At 37.1% G+C, this 5,047-nt stretch overlaps 1 long non-coding RNA gene across 5 annotated transcripts; it reads left to right on the top strand.

Annotated features, from left to right (window-relative positions):
• The first annotated feature begins 575 nt into the window (after positions 1-575).
• Positions 576-3,811, top strand: LOC125199646. Of its 5 annotated transcripts, none has more exons than XR_007172614.1 (3): positions 576-714; positions 2,448-2,730; positions 2,837-3,811. It is a non-coding gene; the product is annotated as an uncharacterized LOC125199646 (long non-coding RNA). The 5 variants fall into 5 exon arrangements; XR_007172611.1 differs by lacking the exon at positions 576-714 and adding an exon at positions 721-1,250 and having other exon boundaries at positions 2,448-2,524; XR_007172613.1 differs by lacking the exon at positions 576-714 and adding an exon at positions 721-1,250 and having other exon boundaries at positions 2,442-2,524.
• Positions 3,812-5,047: the final 1,236 nt, after the last annotated feature.

Below are 5,047 nucleotides of genomic sequence, written 5' to 3'. Positions count from 1 at the left end.
TTATATTTGCCGCACTCACTCCTCTTTTTCCACTTTATCCGGCTAGCTTGAGGGCAAGCTAGGATAAAGTGAGAGGTGGGGAGTAGTGCGGAGTATTTCGACAAAAGCATGACTTGACTTACTTGTGTTTACCTTCCCTACCTGTTTAGTCAACTTGATCAGCTAAACAAAGCATGCCGAATCATAACTTGATTAGTTGTTAGGTCAGTTAGTAAGGAGTGAGTCATATAAGCGAAGCATGTCGAATCAGTCCTTAGTCCAAGTTACCCTTTGAAACCATGAATGAGCTGACAAAAATAGAAGGCGTAAAACCCTTAGCAAGAGTGAACGAAGAAAAAAATGCATGTTGATTTGTGAGACCCCTCTTTCTTAAAAAGTGAGTTGAAGTCGATCTAGACGAAGTAAGAACGATGGTAAAGCCCAGATTTTAGCCAACAGTGAAGCCCTCTAAAAGTGAGTTATAAGCCAGAGTAGAATACTTTCTACTAAACACAAAGAAAAATATACAGTGGCTACCACTTGATGTGAGAGGGTGTAATACCCCGTATCTTTTTAAAAATAAAAATATTATATGTTTGGAATTTTCAAAAGGATTTTTGAATTTTAATTTGTCAATTGATTATTGTAAAGGTTTTGAACTAATGAGTTTGTTTTCAAAATGTTTTACAGGTTGTCCGACTAAGACCGAGGATGCGCCCTAGCAAATTTATTAAGGTTTAAGTGTTTATTTTTTATTTAATTGATTTATGAGATTTGAAAGGAAAGTAGAAACATAGAGAGTTTGGTTAATGTCTCTCATAATTTTATATTGCTTCTATGTGTCTGTGTTAATTATGTTTAAATTATATAATTGTGTGTGTATTATGCCTTGATGAAAAAAAAAAGAAGAAAGAAAATGGAATGAGAAACTAAATCCTTTTCCTAAACCCAATCACACGTTTCATCTAGAAGACTCTACACACACTTATGCTACACAACTCTAGCACCGACATACACACACTAAATATCTCTCTCAAGCTCTACCCTCTCTGTACACACATTACACCTACTAAACTCCCACATACAGCAGCAATCGAAGAAGACGGATTTCCCCAAGACCGCCATCTACTGCTCCTCCGGCGGCCGTGGTCGCCGGCCATCGGCCCTCTCCTCCTTGCTCATAGCTTCTTCCTCTCCATCTTCTCCAACCTCCATTATTAGATTTCAATGTTCAAGCTTTGTTTCCCCAAACTCATTTCTTGCAATTTAAGGTAGCAATTGAATTCCTCTCTGGATTCTCTCACTTCCTAAGTTGATATTTGTGGATTTGAATACAAGCTTTATGATTTTGGTTGTCAATGTGTAAAAGTGAGAATTTTTATGTTTTTGTCTAAAATTGGGGATTTTAGTTATTTTGATTAGTTTAGCTATTTTTTTCTGTTTGATTGTTGAGGTGGAATTGTATAAATTGATTGCTTGAGTTAGAACTTTGTTTTAGTTAGTAGTATGATTTATTGAAACCCTAGAACAAAGTGGGTGCTTAAATTTGATTTTGTTGGTCCATTTGAAGCTATACTTTTATTTTAGAACTAAAGAATTGAACTTTGGAGTAAAGCTTTTGATTGTCAATAAGTACACTGTTTAAACAGTAGGTTTCGGGGATTATTTGACAGACCAAAAGAGTTCATTTTCGGCTCATATTTTACCAGAAGTTATCCTTAGATGTCTTCTACAATGTCACCAAAATTCAGCTTCAACCAAGTTCATATGGATTTATTATGAATTTTCTAAAAGGATTGCCCAGTTTCTGGCAGGTTCTTGAAAATTATTCATATATCCTAAACGAAAATGAATTTTAAGCTCAAAATTTATCCTCATAAACGTAACTGTAATATGTTTCTTTTGCAATTGGTTTTGTTGATTTTTGACTTACGAGTCAATTGGAATGATATTTCTAAGTTAGTGCTTCCTGCCACGTTTAGTAACTGAAAATCGTAAAAACATGATTTTGTTATTTCCTTTTTGAGTAATCTATTGGAGTGAGATGATTATGAACTTGAGATATGCTTTAAATAATGATGTAGGGAGGATGTGTGATTTTTCTTGGAATTGTCTAATACCATTTTGTATTGTTTTGTGGTTTATTTCAGTTGATCGTACGAGTAGTTGACAGCTTTTATACTTGATGGTTTGTTTGGATTTATTGTTTTAGTTTATTAAAATGGAGTGTGTTGTTAGTTGAATGAAATTGTGTAGGTGTTAAAGCTTATGTTAGTTTTTTTGTTGGATAAAAGAATTGCTTAAAAGTGGATTATGATTCCTTGTTTTATTTGGAAGTTATTTTGCTATGCTTGATCGGTTATGTGTTTTAAAATAGAAGATTAAGTTGTTCCAAGTTTAAAATGAGTTTAATTTGTCAAGTCTAAGTTTGAGAGTTTAAAGACTAAGTTAAAATGCTTAAGTGCTAGGGGTGGCGCATCCAAGGCTCGAGGATGGACAACCTAAACCAAGCTTGAGGAGGTTATTTTGAATTTCAGCTTTCGAGGTGGGGTTTACTTTATCTGTAAGCGTAGTGGTTACATGGTTATAATCATTGTTGTGTCGTGCGTCATTCATATGAGCTTATGGGCCCACGAGGGGTCAGATCCACGAGGGATCATATGGGTCGCTGATAGCCCACCAATAGCCCACGAAGGCAGGCCCACGAGGGACCGAGACTAGTCTCATATAGATGTCAGCAAAATTGAGATGGTTCGTTATGTTATGATTCATTACACAATTGGTTATAACTACTTGCAGTGTATTCCCCATTGAGTGTGCTTGCATACTCACACCCCCGTTATTTAATGTTTTTCAGGTTAAGGAGTCGGTGACGGGGCAGCAGGCAACGCGGTCCACAATCTCCCAGACTAGAGTAGGGGCTATCTTGACAAACTGATAGGCTGATTAGACTGAACCAAAGGGGAGGGAGGAATTTGAGACTGCAAAAGTATTTGGAATGACCTTAAGCTTGTGGGGAATATTGCCTGAAGTTGAGCCAGTTTCAAACATGTAGATGTTATTGTATGCTTAAATGTTGTTTATAATTTATTTTTGAGTCTGTGAACCTTTTCTCTTAGGAGTCGGTCAGGGACCCATGCATGCATCTCACCCTTTCTTATTGTTTTTTCATACTTGAGGAGAAGCATGGTTTAAGTGTGAGCAGTTTGATCAGGCTCGTTGCATGCATGGTTTTATTGGGTTTATTACACTAACATGATGGCTAACAATGTGCAAAAAGAATGGCGAATTTGAGTTTGCAGGAGCTATAAAATGAAGAAACCGGCAAGCACAAGAATGATCGGATCAACTCAGAAAAGGAGTGAAAACAGCATGGAATAGAGCCAAGTTGACCCACTAAGCAGCCGAACTAGTCAAGTGGAGTCGTGCAGCTGCAGTGCTGAGTCACAGGAGAGAGAAAGAGCAAATGCTACCATAGTAGGGCAGATTTGTCAAGGAATAAGATGGGCTTACCCTAGGGATTTGAGCCCAACATTCGCTCTATAAATATGGCGAGAGTGCACAGACTCATTATCACACATCATCTTCATTCACCTCAAATTCAACCTAGTTTTCTTAGTATGGAGTAGAGTTAGCTAGCTGGTGAGGAATCACCGTTCCACCTTCAAGTCTTCATCTCTTCTTCCTCATCCAGGGAGACGAGACCGGATCTACGTAGAAATCATCTTAGCTCAACGCTTTTGTAGTACCCGAGGGGTAAAACAATTTACATTCTGTTTTTTTTTTCGGTCATCGCTTTCATAGTTTAGTTGTTTCGTCATCTTTGCTTTCAGCTGCTACTCTAGTTTTCTTTTCGCTATTGTTTTATTTTTGCATTTGTGCTAGAATTTTGTTTCCGTCACTTTTCATCGGAAATCCTTTAATGAAATGGATTTTTGTTAGTTCAAGCTGTGTTAGATCTGGTGTTTCCTGCTTTGATTTCCTTTATTTTCTTTAATTATGTTCTGTTTAAGCTTTTCCATTGGTAGATTTACGTTTCCGCACGTCGACTTGCTTGAGAATTTTCCAGATAGCTTCTTCTTTTATTTACATGATTTTCTTATGGATGTACGTTCGCTCTGTTTGATTTCATTCTTACGTTTGTGCTCTATTTAGATTTGTTTTCCCCTGTTTAATCTAGTTGCAGTCTCTGTAACCTTTTCTGTGTTTACAGCTTTTTTGTTGTGCGTGCGTCTGTGTCAGTGGTCCCGCATACCTTTTGTCTTTCCTTTTTTATCTTAGTTAATTTCCACAATCCAAGATGTCTTAGTTTAACTTGATTCGTTCAGTTATTTAGCCGATCAGTTTTTCCCCTTAGTTAACTTAACCCAAATTTAAGCGTGACTGCAGCCAACCTTCCAGATGTCTCATTCCCAACTCCAACCGCATCCATCTCTGAAGGATTCGACCCTTACTTCCATTTACTAGTGTAACAGCCCGACATTCTAGGGTATAATAAATACGACGATCGCTACCTAGGCGGACTTAAAGCAACAAGAACATATGCTAGAGTTTCATTTAAAGGGATTTGACCAAGGTATTTAATGAAGAATATGTATCATAAATTATGCTCAAAAGACAAGGGTTTAATATCATTCCAAAAACCGCATTATGTCTCAATATTCTAAACCAACAGGAATAAGTTCAAAAACAAACGATTCTAAGTTTCATGTTCAGCGGAAGCAACCAAGAGAAAAGTGAAGTCATGTATGAACACATAACCCCACTCAATGTTTCAAGACGATCATATTATCATTCAATTTATTTGCTCAACACCGCCAACCGCTCGTCGTCGCTCAACCTGCACATAGGGAAAACACATGCAGGTTTGAGTACTTTAACATACTAAGTGAACTCATGCCAAAACATTTTAATAGATATGCCATCCTTACCATAGTGAACTCGAGTTTGCATTTATAAAAGAATATCATCGAGTATCACAAAATAATTTCATAGACTGGCCAGTCAAACATTTCCTCCCATTTTCTCAACAATCAACAATTCCATAGTGCGACGAAAGTGTGGCCAC

This window comes from Salvia hispanica, unplaced genomic scaffold (assembly GCF_023119035.1).
Source record: "Salvia hispanica cultivar TCC Black 2014 unplaced genomic scaffold, UniMelb_Shisp_WGS_1.0 HiC_scaffold_608, whole genome shotgun sequence".
NCBI classification, from domain to species: Eukaryota; Viridiplantae; Streptophyta; class Magnoliopsida; order Lamiales; family Lamiaceae; genus Salvia; species Salvia hispanica.
Note: the sequence above shows the minus strand (reverse complement) of the source record. Positions and strands in the feature narration are given on the sequence as shown.